The 19228-nt window shown below is 47.7% G+C and overlaps 7 non-coding genes and 1 pseudogene across 7 annotated transcripts; all 8 read left to right on the forward strand.

Annotated features, from left to right (window-relative positions):
- Positions 1-1268: 1268 nt before the first annotated feature.
- On the forward strand, positions 1269-1459 carry LOC142252059 (U2 spliceosomal RNA). Its single transcript, XR_012725455.1, has one exon. It is a non-coding gene; the product is annotated as a U2 spliceosomal RNA (small nuclear RNA).
- Positions 1460-2847: 1388 nt separating this feature from the next.
- Positions 2848-2989, forward strand: LOC142253761 (U2 spliceosomal RNA; annotated as a pseudogene).
- A 697-nt stretch (positions 2990-3686) lies between these two features.
- LOC142253137 (U2 spliceosomal RNA) lies at positions 3687-3882 on the forward strand. Its single transcript, XR_012726455.1, has one exon. It is a non-coding gene; the product is annotated as a U2 spliceosomal RNA (small nuclear RNA).
- Positions 3883-5270: 1388 nt separating this feature from the next.
- On the forward strand, positions 5271-5461 carry LOC142252060 (U2 spliceosomal RNA). Its single transcript, XR_012725456.1, has one exon. It is a non-coding gene; the product is annotated as a U2 spliceosomal RNA (small nuclear RNA).
- A 1388-nt stretch (positions 5462-6849) lies between these two features.
- On the forward strand, positions 6850-7040 carry LOC142252061 (U2 spliceosomal RNA). The gene has a single exon (XR_012725457.1). It is a non-coding gene; the product is annotated as a U2 spliceosomal RNA (small nuclear RNA).
- A 1387-nt stretch (positions 7041-8427) lies between these two features.
- Positions 8428-8618, forward strand: LOC142252063 (U2 spliceosomal RNA). Its single transcript, XR_012725459.1, has one exon. It is a non-coding gene; the product is annotated as a U2 spliceosomal RNA (small nuclear RNA).
- A 1388-nt stretch (positions 8619-10006) lies between these two features.
- On the forward strand, positions 10007-10197 carry LOC142252064 (U2 spliceosomal RNA). The gene has a single exon (XR_012725460.1). It is a non-coding gene; the product is annotated as a U2 spliceosomal RNA (small nuclear RNA).
- A 1593-nt stretch (positions 10198-11790) lies between these two features.
- On the forward strand, positions 11791-11975 carry LOC142253316 (U2 spliceosomal RNA). The gene has a single exon (XR_012726617.1). It is a non-coding gene; the product is annotated as a U2 spliceosomal RNA (small nuclear RNA).
- The last annotated feature ends 7253 nt before the right edge of the window (positions 11976-19228 follow it).

The raw sequence follows: 19228 nt of genomic DNA on the forward strand, positions 1-19228 counted from the left end.
CTTCCTCCTTTTGTTTTTTATCTTTCACACTTTTGACTTTCTTTATTCATCCAAATAGCAAACTCATCACCACTCAACCTGACCAACTCGGCTATGTCCCGTGCTGCAGTTCTCTGTCTTATCTAGATCATTTGCAATTGAATGGAATAGATCCCTTTTGGACAAAGTGGATTCACCTGCTGCTGCAGTGACCACAGGTGTGATAAGATCTAGAATTGGCATCTGGTGCGATCTCTCCGCTTCCACTCCAAAGAAAGTTACCTGTTTATTCCTATCATGCATTGGTTTTTGGGGTTTTCTTTGAGTAATGATGATCTCTTTAGTAGTCTGTTGGCGCCCTCTCCTGGAGGAATAGTTTGCTTGCTCTTGGACATTCTAAAAGAGAGGTCATGATAGACATTGAGCTTCTGAGCTCAATTGGGGACAGTCATGGGTGATGAATGTTTGCAACCTGCTGCAAAGCCTCATACCGCAATATAAGGAACGTCAAATACTAAGAAAGGGCGGCCTATGAAAGAATTACTACTTTCAATAAGTACACTTAAACGGCTAATTGGGAATAGAAAAACTGTAAAAAGCCCTCTGAGAAAGCCCCCCTCTAACCTTTGATAGTAAGTTTTTCTGTAGTCTGCCTGTTGATGTATTTTCCGTTTGAACTGTGCACAACATGAAGAGACGGAACACTGGCGGCTTGTCACAATGCCCCCGCTGACATCACAATAGCGCTGCTGCCTAGAAAACAAGCTGCGCAGCAGAAGTTGTTCTTTGGGTGGGAGGGTGGGCTAGTGTAAGGAGGGGGCAAGCTCTTTTTTTCCCGGGTGGTAGGGGGATGACAGGAGAAGGGATGCGGGTGGTGAGAAGGGTACAGAGGGCAGGGTTTGGGGGCTGGGAAGGAAAGGGAAAAGATTAGGGTTTGGGGATGATGAAAGGGCTTTCTACGGGTAAGGATGGCAAAGGGTGGCAGTGACGGAAAGTCAGGCAACCTGTCCTGTCCGTCTTTTTGTATCGTGAATTGGAAAGACTGCAAGGGGGAGGGGAGTTGCTTGCGCCCTAAAGGAGGAGTTATTCAGATTCATTGCAGTGGGGGGCGGCGGCTGCAAAACGCACCATTCTTCTTGTTTTTGCTCTGCAAAGCAGCCTTTTCAAGGGTTGGCTTGGGTGACAAAATGTCTTCTGTAGGCGTGGGTTTGTCTCCCTCTCGCTCTCTCTCCCTAAGATGTGTCCGGCATAGGCCAGGGTGCCACTCGAGGCCCAAACCAATTCTGGTTATCGCTTCTCGGCCTTTTGGCTAAGATCAAGTGTAGTATCTGTTCTTATCAGTTTAATATCTGATACGTCCCCTATCTGGGGACCATATATTAAATGGATTTTTAGAACAGGGAGATGGAAAAAGAGCTTGCTCTGTCCACTCCACGCATTGACCTGGTATTGCAGTACCTCCAGGAACGGTGCACCCCTTCTTAACCCAGTTTCCAAAAGCAGAACTCAATTCACCTGATTCATATTAGCCCGGTTTAATGAATTGGAAGAAAGCATACGTCTTCATATGCACCTCAATTTGGCCCATTCACTTTTCACACTTCCTCCTTTTGTTTTTTATCTTTCACACTTTTGACTTTCTTTATTCATCCAAATAGCAAACTCATCACCACTCAACCTGACCAACTCGGCTATGTCCCGTGCTGCAGTTCTCTGTCTTATCTAGATCATTTGCAATTGAATGGAATAGATCACTTTTGGACAAAGTGGATTCACCTGCTGCTGCAGTGACCACAGGTGTGATAAGATCTAGAATTGGCATCTGGTGCGATCTCTCCGCTTCCACTCCAAAGAAAGTTACCTGTTTATTCCTATCATGCATTGGTTTTTGGGGTTTTCTTTGAGTAATGATGATCTCTTTAGTAGTCTGTTGGCGCCCTCTCCTGGAGGAATAGTTTGCTTGCTCTTGGACATTCTAAAAGAGAGGTCATGATAGACATTGAGCTTCTGAGCTCAATTGGGGACAGTCATGGGTGATGAATGTTTGCAACCTGCTGCAAAGCCTCATACCGCAATATAAGGAACGTCAAATACTAAGAAAGGGCGGCCTATGAAAGAATTACTACTTTCAATAAGTACACTTAAACGGCTAATTGGGAATAGAAAAACTGTAAAAAGCCCTCTGAGAAAGCCCCCCTCTAACCTTTGATAGTAAGTTTTTCTGTAGTCTGCCTGTTGATGTATTTTCCGTTTGAACTGTGCACAACATGAAGAGACGGAACACTGGCGGCTTGTCACAATGCCCCCGCTGACATCACAATAGCGCTGCTGCCTAGAAAACAAGCTGCGCAGCAGAAGTTGTTCTTTGGGTGGGAGGGTGGGCTAGTGTAAGGAGGGGGCAAGCTCTTTTTTTCCCGGGTGGTAGGGGGATGACAGGAGAAGGGATGCGGGTGGTGAGAAGGGTACAGAGGGCAGGGTTTGGGGGCTGGGAAGGAAAGGGAAAAGATTAGGGTTTGGGGATGATGAAAGGGCTTTCTACGGGTAAGGATGGCAAAGGGTGGCAGTGACGGAAAGTCAGGCAACCTGTCCTGTCCGTCTTTTTGTATCGTGAATTGGAAAGACTGCAAGGGGGAGGGGAGTTGCTTGCGCCCTAAAGGAGGAGTTATTCAGATTCATTGCAGTGGGGGGCGGCGGCTGCAAAACGCACCATTCTTCTTGTTTTTGCTCTGCAAAGCAGCCTTTTCAAGGGTTGGCTTGGGTGACAAAATGTCTTCTGTAGGCGTGGGTTTGTCTCCCTCTCGCTCTCTCTCCCTAAGATGTGTCCGGCATAGGCCAGGGTGCCACTCGAGGCCCAAACCAATTCTGGTTATCGCTTCTCGGCCTTTTGGCTAAGATCAAGTGTAGTATCGTTCGAAAAGGTGGTTTAAGGCTCCGGCCACCTTAGTACAATGATGCAATGCACGCTGGAAGGTTGCGCTTGTTAGTACTTTGGGAGGATAGTATATCCATCTAGAGGAAACCATGGCCCTACCAGGATCGAGGCTATTAGACTGAGTAAGTGTGGGGGTTATGGTGCAATGTGCCCCAGGAATGGACACCCTGGAGGGAGTCTGAACTTGCTAGGTTGGGACCCTGGTAAGCCTCAGACTCTGTCGCACGCCGCGCCTTGCCTATTCATACTTTCCAAGCATATTGCCCTATCCCGGCCTTCTGGCTAAGAAGGGAAATTTTTATAATCCCGGTCGGAGGTCCGGTCAGCTTTGGGCTGAGAAACCAACACCCGGTTGGAGGTCCGGGTCAGCTTTGGCTGAGAAACCAACACCCGGTTGGAGGTCCGGTTAGCCTTGGGCTGAGAAACCAACACCCGGTTGGAGGTCCGGTCAGCCTTGGGCTGAGAAACCAACACCCGGTTGGAGGTCCGGTCAGCCTTGGGCTGAGAAACCAACACCGGTTGACGGTCCGGGCAGTCTCGGCTGCGAAACCAACGACTAGTAGCTCCCTACTCCACTTGGGTAAGATGCCTCGGTGGACGCTGGGAGCAACAACAAGGCTCAACCAGGCTTCGGCTTGGGGGAGCACCGAAGATCCCTGACCCTCTCTGTGGCCTTCTGGCTCGGAGGGACGGGGTTGATTTTTGGGGATCCTCTTCTCACGGAGGGGTCCACACGAATCCTAGCCTTTGCACTGTTTTTGGTGTGACTTCGGTCATGCATTTTTGCGGTGCTTTGGAAAGCTTCATTAAATCAAAAATCTGTTCTTATCAGTTTAATATCTGATACGTCCCCTATCTGGGGACCATATATTAAATGGATTTTTAGAACAGGGAGATGGAAAAAGAGCTTGCTCTGTCCACTCCACGCATTGACCTGGTATTGCAGTACCTCCAGGAACGGTGCACCCCTTCTTAACCCAGTTTCCAAAAGCAGAACTCAATTCACCTGATTCATATTAGCCCGGTTTAATGAATTGGAAGAAAGCATACGTCTTCATATGCACCTCAATTTGGCCCATTCACTTTTCACACTTCCTCCTTTTGTTTTTTATCTTTCACACTTTTGACTTTCTTTATTCATCCAAATAGCAAACTCATCACCACTCAACCTGACCAACTCGGCTATGTCCCGTGCTGCAGTTCTCTGTCTTATCTAGATCATTTGCAATTGAATGGAATAGATCCCTTTTGGACAAAGTGGATTCACCTGCTGCTGCAGTGACCACAGGTGTGATAAGATCTAGAATTGGCATCTGGTGCGATCTCTCCGCTTCCACTCCAAAGAAAGTTACCTGTTTATTCCTATCATGCATTGGTTTTTGGGGTTTTCTTTGAGTAATGATGATCTCTTTAGTAGTCTGTTGGCGCCCTCTCCTGGAGGAATAGTTTGCTTGCTCTTGGACATTCTAAAAGAGAGGTCATGATAGACATTGAGCTTCTGAGCTCAATTGGGGACAGTCATGGGTGATGAATGTTTGCAACCTGCTGCAAAGCCTCATACCGCAATATAAGGAACGTCAAATACTAAGAAAGGGCGGCCTATGAAAGAATTACTACTTTCAATAAGTACACTTAAACGGCTAATTGGGAATAGAAAAACTGTAAAAAGCCCTCTGAGAAAGCCCCCCTCTAACCTTTGATAGTAAGTTTTTCTGTAGTCTGCCTGTTGATGTATTTTCCGTTTGAACTGTGCACAACATGAAGAGACGGAACACTGGCGGCTTGTCACAATGCCCCCGCTGACATCACAATAGCGCTGCTGCCTAGAAAACAAGCTGCGCAGCAGAAGTTGTTCTTTGGGTGGGAGGGTGGGCTAGTGTAAGGAGGGGGCAAGCTCTTTTTTTCCCGGGTGGTAGGGGGATGACAGGAGAAGGGATGCGGGTGGTGAGAAGGGTACAGAGGGCAGGGTTTGGGGGCTGGGAAGGAAAGGGAAAAGATTAGGGTTTGGGGATGATGAAAGGGCTTTCTACGGGTAAGGATGGCAAAGGGTGGCAGTGACGGAAAGTCAGGCAACCTGTCCTGTCCGTCTTTTTGTATCGTGAATTGGAAAGACTGCAAGGGGGAGGGGAGTTGCTTGCGCCCTAAAGGAGGAGTTATTCAGATTCATTGCAGTGGGGGGCGGCGGCTGCAAAACGCACCATTCTTCTTGTTTTTGCTCTGCAAAGCAGCCTTTTCAAGGGTTGGCTTGGGTGACAAAATGTCTTCTGTAGGCGTGGGTTTGTCTCCCTCTCGCTCTCTCTCCCTAAGATGTGTCCGGCATAGGCCAGGGTGCCACTCGAGGCCCAAACCAATTCTGGTTATCGCTTCTCGGCCTTTTGGCTAAGATCAAGTGTAGTATCTGTTCTTATCAGTTTAATATCTGATACGTCCCCTATCTGGGGACCATATATTAAATGGATTTTTAGAACAGGGAGATGGAAAAAGAGCTTGCTCTGTCCACTCCACGCATTGACCTGGTATTGCAGTACCTCCAGGAACGGTGCACCCCTTCTTAACCCAGTTTCCAAAAGCAGAACTCAATTCACCTGATTCATATTAGCCCGGTTTAATGAATTGGAAGAAAGCATACGTCTTCATATGCACCTCAATTTGGCCCATTCACTTTTCACACTTCCTCCTTTTGTTTTTTATCTTTCACACTTTTGACTTTCTTTATTCATCCAAATAGCAAACTCATCACCACTCAACCTGACCAACTCGGCTATGTCCCGTGCTGCAGTTCTCTGTCTTATCTAGATCATTTGCAATTGAATGGAATAGATCCCTTTTGGACAAAGTGGATTCACCTGCTGCTGCAGTGACCACAGGTGTGATAAGATCTAGAATTGGCATCTGGTGCGATCTCTCCGCTTCCACTCCAAAGAAAGTTACCTGTTTATTCCTATCATGCATTGGTTTTTGGGGTTTTCTTTGAGTAATGATGATCTCTTTAGTAGTCTGTTGGCGCCCTCTCCTGGAGGAATAGTTTGCTTGCTCTTGGACATTCTAAAAGAGAGGTCATGATAGACATTGAGCTTCTGAGCTCAATTGGGGACAGTCATGGGTGATGAATGTTTGCAACCTGCTGCAAAGCCTCATACCGCAATATAAGGAACGTCAAATACTAAGAAAGGGCGGCCTATGAAAGAATTACTACTTTCAATAAGTACACTTAAACGGCTAATTGGGAATAGAAAAACTGTAAAAAGCCCTCTGAGAAAGCCCCCCTCTAACCTTTGATAGTAAGTTTTTCTGTAGTCTGCCTGTTGATGTATTTTCCGTTTGAACTGTGCACAACATGAAGAGACGGAACACTGGCGGCTTGTCACAATGCCCCCGCTGACATCACAATAGCGCTGCTGCCTAGAAAACAAGCTGCGCAGCAGAAGTTGTTCTTTGGGTGGGAGGGTGGGCTAGTGTAAGGAGGGGGCAAGCTCTTTTTTTCCCGGGTGGTAGGGGGATGACAGGAGAAGGGATGCGGGTGGTGAGAAGGGTACAGAGGGCAGGGTTTGGGGGCTGGGAAGGAAAGGGAAAAGATTAGGGTTTGGGGATGATGAAAGGGCTTTCTACGGGTAAGGATGGCAAAGGGTGGCAGTGACGGAAAGTCAGGCAACCTGTCCTGTCCGTCTTTTTGTATCGTGAATTGGAAAGACTGCAAGGGGGAGGGGAGTTGCTTGCGCCCTAAAGGAGGAGTTATTCAGATTCATTGCAGTGGGGGGCGGCGGCTGCAAAACGCACCATTCTTCTTGTTTTTGCTCTGCAAAGCAGCCTTTTCAAGGGTTGGCTTGGGTGACAAAATGTCTTCTGTAGGCGTGGGTTTGTCTCCCTCTCGCTCTCTCTCCCTAAGATGTGTCCGGCATAGGCCAGGGTGCCACTCGAGGCCAAAACCAATTCTGGTTATCGCTTCTCGGCCTTTTGGCTAAGATCAAGTGTAGTATCTGTTCTTATCAGTTTAATATCTGATACGTCCCCTATCTGGGGACCATATATTAAATGGATTTTTAGAACAGGGAGATGGAAAAAGAGCTTGCTCTGTCCACTCCACGCATTGACCTGGTATTGCAGTACCTCCAGGAACGGTGCACCCCTTCTTAACCCAGTTTCCAAAAGCAGAACTCAATTCACCTGATTCATATTAGCCCGGTTTAATGAATTGGAAGAAAGCATACGTCTTCATATGCACCTCAATTTGGCCCATTCACTTTTCACACTTCCTCCTTTTGTTTTTTATCTTTCACACTTTTGACTTTCTTTATTCATCCAAATAGCAAACTCATCACCACTCAACCTGACCAACTCGGCTATGTCCCGTGCTGCAGTTCTCTGTCTTATCTAGATCATTTGCAATTGAATGGAATAGATCCCTTTTGGACAAAGTGGATTCACCTGCTGCTGCAGTGACCACAGGTGTGATAAGATCTAGAATTGGCATCTGGTGCGATCTCTCCGCTTCCACTCCAAAGAAAGTTACCTGTTTATTCCTATCATGCATTGGTTTTTGGGGTTTTCTTTGAGTAATGATGATCTCTTTAGTAGTCTGTTGGCGCCCTCTCCTGGAGGAATAGTTTGCTTGCTCTTGGACATTCTAAAAGAGAGGTCATGATAGACATTGAGCTTCTGAGCTCAATTGGGGACAGTCATGGGTGATGAATGTTTGCAACCTGCTGCAAAGCCTCATACCGCAATATAAGGAACGTCAAATACTAAGAAAGGGCGGCCTATGAAAGAATTACTACTTTCAATAAGTACACTTAAACGGCTAATTGGGAATAGAAAAACTGTAAAAAGCCCTCTGAGAAAGCCCCCCTCTAACCTTTGATAGTAAGTTTTTCTGTAGTCTGCCTGTTGATGTATTTTCCGTTTGAACTGTGCACAACATGAAGAGACGGAACACTGGCGGCTTGTCACAATGCCCCCGCTGACATCACAATAGCGCTGCTGCCTAGAAAACAAGCTGCGCAGCAGAAGTTGTTCTTTGGGTGGGAGGGTGGGCTAGTGTAAGGAGGGGGCAAGCTCTTTTTTTCCCGGGTGGTAGGGGGATGACAGGAGAAGGGATGCGGGTGGTGAGAAGGGTACAGAGGGCAGGGTTTGGGGGCTGGGAAGGAAAGGGAAAAGATTAGGGTTTGGGGATGATGAAAGGGCTTTCTACGGGTAAGGATGGCAAAGGGTGGCAGTGACGGAAAGTCAGGCAACCTGTCCTGTCCGTCTTTTTGTATCGTGAATTGGAAAGACTGCAAGGGGGAGGGGAGTTGCTTGCGCCCTAAAGGAGGAGTTATTCAGATTCATTGCAGTGGGGGCGGCGGCTGCAAAACGCACCATTCTTCTTGTTTTTGCTCTGCAAAGCAGCCTTTTCAAGGGTTGGCTTGGGTGACAAAATGTCTTCTGTAGGCGTGGGTTTGTCTCCCTCTCGCTCTCTCTCCCTAAGATGTGTCCGGCATAGGCCAGGGTGCCACTCGAGGCCCAAACCAATTCTGGTTATCGCTTCTCGGCCTTTTGGCTAAGATCAAGTGTAGTATCTGTTCTTATCAGTTTAATATCTGATACGTCCCCTATCTGGGGACCATATATTAAATGGATTTTTAGAACAGGGAGATGGAAAAAGAGCTTGCTCTGTCCACTCCACGCATTGACCTGGTATTGCAGTACCTCCAGGAACGGTGCACCCCTTCTTAACCCAGTTTCCAAAAGCAGAACTCAATTCACCTGATTCATATTAGCCCGGTTTAATGAATTGGAAGAAAGCATACGTCTTCATATGCACCTCAATTTGGCCCATTCACTTTTCACACTTCCTCCTTTTGTTTTTTATCTTTCACACTTTTGACTTTCTTTATTCATCCAAATAGCAAACTCATCACCACTCAACCTGACCAACTCGGCTATGTCCCGTGCTGCAGTTCTCTGTCTTATCTAGATCATTTGCAATTGAATGGAATAGATCCCTTTTGGACAAAGTGGATTCACCTGCTGCTGCAGTGACCACAGGTGTGATAAGATCTAGAATTGGCATCTGGTGCGATCTCTCCGCTTCCACTCCAAAGAAAGTTACCTGTTTATTCCTATCATGCATTGGTTTTTGGGGTTTTCTTTGAGTAATGATGATCTCTTTAGTAGTCTGTTGGCGCCCTCTCCTGGAGGAATAGTTTGCTTGCTCTTGGACATTCTAAAAGAGAGGTCATGATAGACATTGAGCTTCTGAGCTCAATTGGGGACAGTCATGGGTGATGAATGTTTGCAACCTGCTGCAAAGCCTCATACCGCAATATAAGGAACGTCAAATACTAAGAAAGGGCGGCCTATGAAAGAATTACTACTTTCAATAAGTACACTTAAACGGCTAATTGGGAATAGAAAAACTGTAAAAAGCCTTCTGAGAAAGCCCCCCTCTAACCTTTGATAGTAAGTTTTTCTGTAGTCTGCCTGTTGATGTATTTTCCGTTTGAACTGTGCACAACATGAAGAGACGGAACACTGGCGGCTTGTCACAATGCCCCCGCTGACATCACAATAGCGCTGCTGCCTAGAAAACAAGCTGCGCAGCAGAAGTTGTTCTTTGGGTGGGAGGGTGGGCTAGTGTAAGGAGGGGGCAAGCTCTTTTTTTCCCGGGTGGTAGGGGGATGACAGGAGAAGGGATGCGGGTGGTGAGAAGGGTACAGAGGGCAGGGTTTGGGGGCTGGGAAGGAAAGGGAAAAGATTAGGGTTTGGGGATGATGAAAGGGCTTTCTACGGGTAAGGATGGCAAAGGGTGGCAGTGACGGAAAGTCAGGCAACCTGTCCTGTCCGTCTTTTTGTATCGTGAATTGGAAAGACTGCAAGGGGGAGGGGAGTTGCTTGCGCCCTAAAGGAGGAGTTATTCAGATTCATTGCAGTGGGGGGCGGCGGCTGCAAAACGCACCATTCTTCTTGTTTTTGCTCTGCAAAGCAGCCTTTTCAAGGGTTGGCTTGGGTGACAAAATGTCTTCTGTAGGCGTGGGTTTGTCTCCCTCTCGCTCTCTCTCCCTAAGATGTGTCCGGCATAGGCCAGGGTGCCACTCGAGGCCCAAACCAATTCTGGTTATCGCTTCTCGGCCTTTTGGCTAAGATCAAGTGTAGTATCTGTTCTTATCAGTTTAATATCTGATACGTCCCCTATCTGGGGACCATATATTAAATGGATTTTTAGAACAGGGAGATGGAAAAAGAGCTTGCTCTGTCCACTCCACGCATTGACCTGGTATTGCAGTACCTCCAGGAACGGTGCACCCCTTCTTAACCCAGTTTCCAAAAGCAGAACTCAATTCACCTGATTCATATTAGCCCGGTTTAATGAATTGGAAGAAAGCATACGTCTTCATATGCACCTCAATTTGGCCCATTCACTTTTCACACTTCCTCCTTTTGTTTTTTATCTTTCACACTTTTGACTTTCTTTATTCATCCAAATAGCAAACTCATCACCACTCAACCTGACCAACTCGGCTATGTCCCGTGCTGCAGTTCTCTGTCTTATCTAGATCATTTGCAATTGAATGGAATAGATCCCTTTTGGACAAAGTGGATTCACCTGCTGCTGCAGTGACCACAGGTGTGATAAGATCTAGAATTGGCATCTGGTGCGATCTCTCCGCTTCCACTCCAAAGAAAGTTACCTGTTTATTCCTATCATGCATTGGTTTTTGGGGTTTTCTTTGAGTAATGATGATCTCTTTAGTAGTCTGTTGGCGCCCTCTCCTGGAGGAATAGTTTGCTTGCTCTTGGACATTCTAAAAGAGAGGTCATGATAGACATTGAGCTTCTGAGCTCAATTGGGGACAGTCATGGGTGATGAATGTTTGCAACCTGCTGCAAAGCCTCATACCGCAATATAAGGAACGTCAAATACTAAGAAAGGGCGGCCTATGAAAGAATTACTACTTTCAATAAGTACACTTAAACGGCTAATTGGGAATAGAAAAACTGTAAAAAGCCCTCTGAGAAAGCCCCCCTCTAACCTTTGATAGTAAGTTTTTCTGTAGTCTGCCTGTTGATGTATTTTCCGTTTGAACTGTGCACAACATGAAGAGACGGAACACTGGCGGCTTGTCACAATGCCCCCGCTGACATCACAATAGCGCTGCTGCCTAGAAAACAAGCTGCGCAGCAGAAGTTGTTCTTTGGGTGGGAGGGTGGGCTAGTGTAAGGAGGGGGCAAGCTCTTTTTTTCCCGGGTGGTAGGGGGATGACAGGAGAAGGGATGCGGGTGGTGAGAAGGGTACAGAGGGCAGGGTTTGGGGGCTGGGAAGGAAAGGGAAAAGATTAGGGTTTGGGGATGATGAAAGGGCTTTCTACGGGTAAGGATGGCAAAGGGTGGCAGTGACGGAAAGTCAGGCAACCTGTCCTGTCCGTCTTTTTGTATCGTGAATTGGAAAGACTGCAAGGGGGAGGGGAGTTGCTTGCGCCCTAAAGGAGGAGTTATTCAGATTCATTGCAGTGGGGGGCGGCGGCTGCAAAACGCACCATTCTTCTTGTTTTTGCTCTGCAAAGCAGCCTTTTCAAGGGTTGGCTTGGGTGACAAAATGTCTTCTGTAGGCGTGGGTTTGTCTCCCTCTCGCTCTCTCTCCCTAAGATGTGTCCGGCATAGGCCAGGGTGCCACTCGAGGCCCAAACCAATTCTGGTTATCGCTTCTCGGCCTTTTGGCTAAGATCAAGTGTAGTCCCTTCATTGGGTTTGCCTTGGTCTTGGCTGGGAGGGGCCCGGGCTTGCACAACCGCCGGCCTCGGGGATTGTTGCGCCTTTTGGTGCTTACGTCCCCTTATGGCTGGTGGTTCCTGGGCTCGGGAGGCGATCACCTGCGGCACTGCGCTTTTGTGTGGTGGCCGATGACCGTTTTCTGAAATTTGCGGATGAAATCTCATCTGTTCTTATCAGTTTAATATCTGATACGTCCCCTATCTGGGGACCATATATTAAATGGATTTTTAGAACAGGGAGATGGAAAAAGAGCTTGCTCTGTCCACTCCACGCATTGACCTGGTATTGCAGTACCTCCAGGAACGGTGCACCCCTTCTTAACCCAGTTTCCAAAAGCAGAACTCAATTCACCTGATTCATATTAGCCCGGTTTAATGAATTGGAAGAAAGCATACGTCTTCATATGCACCTCAATTTGGCCCATTCACTTTTCACACTTCCTCCTTTTGTTTTTTATCTTTCACACTTTTGACTTTCTTTATTCATCCAAATAGCAAACTCATCACCACTCAACCTGACCAACTCGGCTATGTCCCGTGCTGCAGTTCTCTGTCTTATCTAGATCATTTGCAATTGAATGGAATAGATCCCTTTTGGACAAAGTGGATTCACCTGCTGCTGCAGTGACCACAGGTGTGATAAGATCTAGAATTGGCATCTGGTGCGATCTCTCCGCTTCCACTCCAAAGAAAGTTACCTGTTTATTCCTATTGTCTCTCCAGTAAAGGAGACAAACTCTAGCACAGCGCCACCTATTGGAAGTAGCGATCCTAAAAGTCACAAGTGGATTTTCGACAATCCTTTGCAATATGACTCAGGATATATAAGCCAGATCAGAATCCCAATTTGCAGACACGGTGTTTCGGGGTGCTTGCCCCTCGTCAGTGCAAAGTATGGGGGTGTCTGATCTGGCTCATGAGAAAGCTATGTGGGGACCACGGGGGAACACTATTCTCCTTAAGGAGACTTTGCAAGCCAGTCTGGCTGCCAGGTAAGGGGACTTATAGCTGCAATGCCCCTAAAATTCCACGGGGGAACACTATTCTCCTTAAGGAGACTTTGCAAGCCAGTCTGGCTGCCAGGTAAGGGGACTTATAGCTGCAATGCCCCTCTGGGAAATATTCAAATTGTCTCTCCAGTAAAGGAGACAAACTCTAGCACAGCGCCACCTATTGGAAGTAGCGATCCTAAAAGTCACAAGTGGATTTTCGACAATCCTTTGCAATATGACTCAGGATATATAAGCCAGATTAGAATCCCAATTTGCAGACACGGTGTTTCGGGGTGCTTGCCCCTCGTCAGTGCAAAGTATGGGGGTGTCTGATCTGGCTCATGAGAAAGCTATGTGGGGACCACGGGGGAACACTATTCTCCTTAAGGAGACTTTGCAAGCCAGTCTGGCTGCCAGGTAAGGGGACTTATAGCTGCAATGCCCCTAAAATTCCACGGGGGAACACTATTCTCCTTAAGGAGACTTTGCAAGCCAGTCTGGCTGCCAGGTAAGGGGACTTATAGCTGCAATGCCCCTCTGGGAAATATTCAAATTGTCTCTCCAGTAAAGGAGACAAACTCTAGCACAGCGCCACCTATTGGAAGTAGCGATCCTAAAAGTCACAAGTGGATTTTCGACAATCCTTTGCAATATGACTCAGGATATATAAGCCAGATCAGAATCCCAATTTGCAGACACGGTGTTTCGGGGTGCTTGCCCCTCGTCAGTGCAAAGTATGGGGGTGTCTGATCTGGCTCATGAGAAAGCTATGTGGGGACCACGGGGGAACACTATTCTCCTTAAGGAGACTTTGCAAGCCAGTCTGGCTGCCAGGTAAGGGGACTTATAGCTGCAATGCCCCTAAAATTCCACGGGGGAACACTATTCTCCTTAAGGAGACTTTGCAAGCCAGTCTGGCTGCCAGGTAAGGGGACTTATAGCTGCAATGCCCCTCTGGGAAATATTCAAATTGTCTCTCCAGTAAAGGAGGCAAACTCTAGCACAGCGCCACCTATTGGAAGTAGCGATCCTAAAAGTCACAAGTGGATTTTCGACAATCCTTTGCAATATGACTCAGGATATATAAGCCAGATCAGAATCCCAATTTGCAGACACGGTGTTTCGGGGTGCTTGCCCCTCGTCAGTGCAAAGTATGGGGGTGTCTGATCTGGCTCATGAGAAAGCTATGTGGGGACCACGGGGGAACACTATTCTCCTTAAGGAGACTTTGCAAGCCAGTCTGGCTGCCAGGTAAGGGGACTTATAGCTGCAATGCCCCTAAAATTCCACGGGGGAACACTATTCTCCTTAAGGAGACTTTGCAAGCCAGTCTGGCTGCCAGGTAAGGGGACTTATAGCTGCAATGCCCCTCTGGGAAATATTCAAATTGTCTCTCCAGTAAAGGAGACAAACTCTAGCACAGCGCCACCTATTGGAAGTAGCGATCCTAAAAGTCACAAGTGGATTTTCGACAATCCTTTGCAATATGACTCAGGATATATAAGCCAGATCAGAATCCCAATTTGCAGACACGGTGTTTCGGGGTGCTTGCCCCTCGTCAGTGCAAAGTATGGGGGTGTCTGATCTGGCTCATGAGAAAGCTATGTGGGGACCACGGGGGAACACTATTCTCCTTAAGGAGACTTTGCAAGCCAGTCTGGCTGCCAGGTAAGGGGACTTATAGCTGCAATGCCCCTAAAATTCCACGGGGGAACACTATTCTCCTTAAGGAGACTTTGCAAGCCAGTCTGGCTGCCAGGTAAGGGGACTTATAGCTGCAATGCCCCTCTGGGAAATATTCAAATTGTCTCTCCAGTAAAGGAGACAAACTCTAGCACAGCGCCACCTATTGGAAGTAGCGATCCTAAAAGTCACAAGTGGATTTTCGACAATCCTTTGCAATATGACTCAGGATATATAAGCCAGATCAGAATCCCAATTTGCAGACACGGTGTTTCGGGGTGCTTGCCCCTCGTCAGTGCAAAGTATGGGGGTGTCTGATCTGGCTCATGAGAAAGCTATGTGGGGACCACGGGGGAACACTATTCTCCTTAAGGAGACTTTGCAAGCCAGTCTGGCTGCCAGGTAAGGGGACTTATAGCTGCAATGCCCCTAAAATTCCACGGGGGAACACTATTCTCCTTAAGGAGACTTTGCAAGCCAGTCTGGCTGCCAGGTAAGGGGACTTATAGCTGCAATGCCCCTCTGGGAAATATTCAAATTGTCTCTCCAGTAAAGGAGACAAACTCTAGCACAGCGCCACCTATTGGAAGTAGCGATCCTAAAAGTCACAAGTGGATTTTCGACAATCCTTTGCAATATGACTCAGGATATATAAGCCAGATCAGAATCCCAATTTGCAGACACGGTGTTTCGGGGTGCTTGCCCCTCGTCAGTGCAAAGTATGGGGGTGTCTGATCTGGCTCATGAGAAAGCTATGTGGGGACCACGGGGGAACACTATTCTCCTTAAGGAGACTTTGCAAGCCAGTCTGGCTGCCAGGTAAGGGGACTTATAGCTGCAATGCCCCTAAAATTCCACGGGGGAACACTATTCTCCTTAAGGAGACTTTGCAAGCCAGTCTGGCTGCCAGGTAAGGGGACTTATAGCTGCAATGCCCCTCTGGGAAATATTCAAATTGTCTCTCCAGTAAAGGAGACAAACTCTAGCACAGCGCCACCTATTGGAAGTAGCGATCCTAAAAGTCACAAGTGGATTTTCGACAATCCTTTGCAATATGACTCAGGATATATAAGCCAGATCAGAATCCCAATTTGCAGACACGGTGTTTCGGGGTGCTTGCCCCTCGTCAGTGCAAAGTATGGGGGTGTCTGATCTGGCTCATGAGAAAGCTATGTGGGGACCACGGGGGAACACTATTCTCCTTAAGGAGACTTTGCAAGCCAGTCTGGCTGCCAGGTAAGGGGACTTATAGCTGCAATGCCCCTAAAATTCCACGGGGGAACACTATTCTCCTTAAGGAGACTTTGCAAGCCAGTCTGGCTGCCAGGTAAGGGGACTTATAGCTGCAATGCCCCTCTGGGAAATATTCAAATTGTCTCTCCAGTAAAGGAGACAAACTCTAGCACAGCGCCACCTATTGGAAGTAGCGATCCTAAAAGTCACAAGTGGATTTTCGACAATCCTTTGCAATATGACTCAGGATATATAAGCCAGATCAGAATCCCAATTTGCAGACACGGTGTTTCGGGGTGCTTGCCCCTCGTCAGTGCAAAGTATGGGGGTGTCTGATCTGGCTCATGAGAAAGCTATGTGGGGACCACGGGGGAACACTATTCTCCTTAAGGAGACTTTGCAAGCCAGTCTGGCTGCCAGGTAAGGGGACTTATAGCTGCAATGCCCCTAAAATTCCACGGGGGAACACTATTCTCCTTAAGGAGACTTTGCAAGCCAGTCTGGCTGCCAGGTAAGGGGACTTATAGCTGCAATGCCCCTCTGGGAAATATTCAAATTGTCTCTCCAGTAAAGGAGACAAACTCTAGCACAGCGCCACCTATTGGAAGTAGCGATCCTAAAAGTCACAAGTGGATTTTCGACAATCCTTTGCAATATGACTCAGGATATATAAGCCAGATCAGAATCCCAATTTGCAGACACGGTGTTTCGGGGTGCTTGCCCCTCGTCAGTGCAAAGTATGGGGGTGTCTGATCTGGCTCATGAGAAAGCTATGTGGGGACCACGGGGGAACACTATTCTCCTTAAGGAGACTTTGCAAGCCAGTCCGGCTGCCAGGTAAGGGGACTTATAGCTGCAATGCCCCTAAAATTCCACGGGGGAACACTATTCTCCTTAAGGAGACTTTGCAAGCCAGTCTGGCTGCCAGGTAAGGGGACTTATAGCTGCAATGCCCCTCTGGGAAATATTCAAATTGTCTCTCCAGTAAAGGAGACAAACTCTAGCACAGCGCCACCTATTGGAAGTAGCGATCCTAAAAGTCACAAGTGGATTTTCGACAATCCTTTGCAATATGACTCAGGATATATAAGCCAGATCAGAATCCCAATTTGCAGACACGGTGTTTCGGGGTGCTTGCCCCTCGTCAGTGCAAAGTATGGGGGTGTCTGATCTGGCTCATGAGAAAGCTATGTGGGGACCACGGGGGAACACTATTCTCCTTAAGGAGACTTTGCAAGCCAGTCTGGCTGCCAGGTAAGGGGACTTATAGCTGCAATGCCCCTAAAATTCCACGGGGGAACACTATTCTCCTTAAGGAGACATTGCAAGCCAGTCTGGCTGCCAGGTAAGGGGACTTATAGCTGCAATGCCCCTCTGGGAAATATTCAAATTGTCTCTCCAGTAAAGGAGACAAACTCTAGCACAGCGCCACCTATTGGAAGTAGCGATCCTAAAAGTCACAAGTGGATTTTCGACAATCCTTTGCAATATGACTCAGGATATATAAGCCAGATCAGAATCCCAATTTGCAGACACGGTGTTTCGGGGTGCTTGCCCCTCGTCAGTGCAAAGTATGGGGGTGTCTGATCTGGCTCATGAGAAAGCTATGTGGGGACCACGGGGGAACACTATTCTCCTTAAGGAGACTTTGCAAGCCAGTCTGGCTGCCAGGTAAGGGGACTTATAGCTGCAATGCCCCTAAAATTCCACGGGGGAACACTATTCTCCTTAAGGAGACTTTGCAAGCCAGTCTGGCTGCCAGGTAAGGGGACTTATAGCTGCAATGCCCCTCTGGGAAATATTCAAATTGTCTCTCCAGTAAAGGAGACAAACTCTAGCACAGCGCCACCTATTGGAAGTAGCGATCCTAAAAGTCACAAGTGGATTTTCGACAATCCTTTGCAATATGACTCAGGATATATAAGCCAGATCAGAATCCCAATTTGCAGACACGGTGTTTCGGGGTGCTTGCCCCTCGTCAGTGCAAAGTATGGGGGTGTCTGATCTGGCTCATGAGAAAGCTATGTGGGGACCACGGGGGAACACTATTCTCCTTAAGGAGACTTTGCAAGCCAGTCTGGCTGCCAGGTAAGGGGACTTATAGCTGCAATGCCCCTAAAATTCCACGGGGGAACACTATTCTCCTTAAGGAGACTTTGCAAGCCAGTCTGGCTGCCAGGTAAGGGGACTTATAGCTGCAATGCCCCTCTGGGAAATATTCAAATTGTCTCTCCAGTAAAGGAGACAAACTCTAGCACAGCGCCACCTATTGGAAGTAGCGATCCTAAAAGTCACAAGTGGATTTTCGACAATCCTTTGCAATATGACTCAGGATATATAAGCCAGATCAGAATCCCAATTTGCAGACACGGTGTTTCGGGGTGCTTGCCCCTCGTCAGTGCAAAGTATGGGGGTGTCTGATCTGGCTCATGAGAAAGCTATGTGGGGACCACGGGGGAACACTATTCTCCTTAAGGAGACTTTGCAAGCCAGTCTGGCTGCCAGGTAAGGGGACTTATAGCTGCAATGCCCCTAAAATTCCACGGGGGAACACTATTCTCCTTAAGGAGACTTTGCAAGCCAGTCTGGCTGCCAGGTAAGGGGACTTATAGCTGCAATGCCCCTCTGGGAAATATTCAAATTGTCTCTCCAGTAAAGGAGACAAACTCTAGCACAGCGCCACCTATTGGAAGTAGCGATCCTAAAAGTCACAAGTGGATTTTCGACAATCCTTTGCAATATGACTCAGGATATATAAGCCAGATCAGAATCCCAATTTGCAGACACGGTGTTTCGGGGTGCTTGCCCCTCGTCAGTGCAAAGTATGGGGGTGTCTGATCTGGCTCATGAGAAAGCTATGTGGGGACCACGGGGGAACACTATTCTCCTTAAGGAGACTTTGCAAGCCAGTCTGGCTGCCAGGTAAGGGGACTTATAGCTGCAATGCCCCTAAAATTCCACGGGGGAACACTATTCTCCTTAAGGAGACTTTGCAAGCCAGTCTGGCTGCCAGGTAAGGGGACTTATAGCTGCAATGCCCCTCTGGGAAATATTCAAATTGTCTCTCCAGTAAAGGAGACAAACTCTAGCACAGCGCCACCTATTGGAAGTAGCGATCCTAAAAGTCACAAGTGGATTTTCGACAATCCTTTGCAATATGACTCAGGATATATAAGCCAGATCAGAATCCCAATTTGCAGACACGGTGTTTCGGGGTGCTTGCCCCTCGTCAGTGCAAAGTATGGGGGTGTCTGATCTGGCTCATGAGAAAGCTATGTGGGGACCACGGGGGAACACTATTCTCCTTAAGGAGACTTTGCAAGCCAGTCTGGCTGCCAGGTAAGGGGACTTATAGCTGCAATGCCCCTAAAATTCCACGGGGGAACACTATTCTCCTTAAGGAGACTTTGCAAGCCAGTCTGGCTGCCAGGTAAGGGGACTTATAGCTGCAATGCCCCTCTGGGAAATATTCAAATTGTCTCTCCAGTAAAGGAGACAAACTCTAGCACAGCGCCACCTATTGGAAGTAGCGATCCTAAAAGTCACAAGTGGATTTTCGACAATCCTTTGCAATATGACTCAGGATATATAAGCCAGATCAGAATCCCAATTTGCAGACACGGTGTTTCGGGGTGCTTGCCCCTCGTCAGTGCAAAGTATGG

This window comes from Anomaloglossus baeobatrachus, chromosome 9 (genome assembly GCF_048569485.1).
Source record: "Anomaloglossus baeobatrachus isolate aAnoBae1 chromosome 9, aAnoBae1.hap1, whole genome shotgun sequence".
Taxonomy (NCBI): domain Eukaryota; kingdom Metazoa; phylum Chordata; class Amphibia; order Anura; family Aromobatidae; genus Anomaloglossus; species Anomaloglossus baeobatrachus.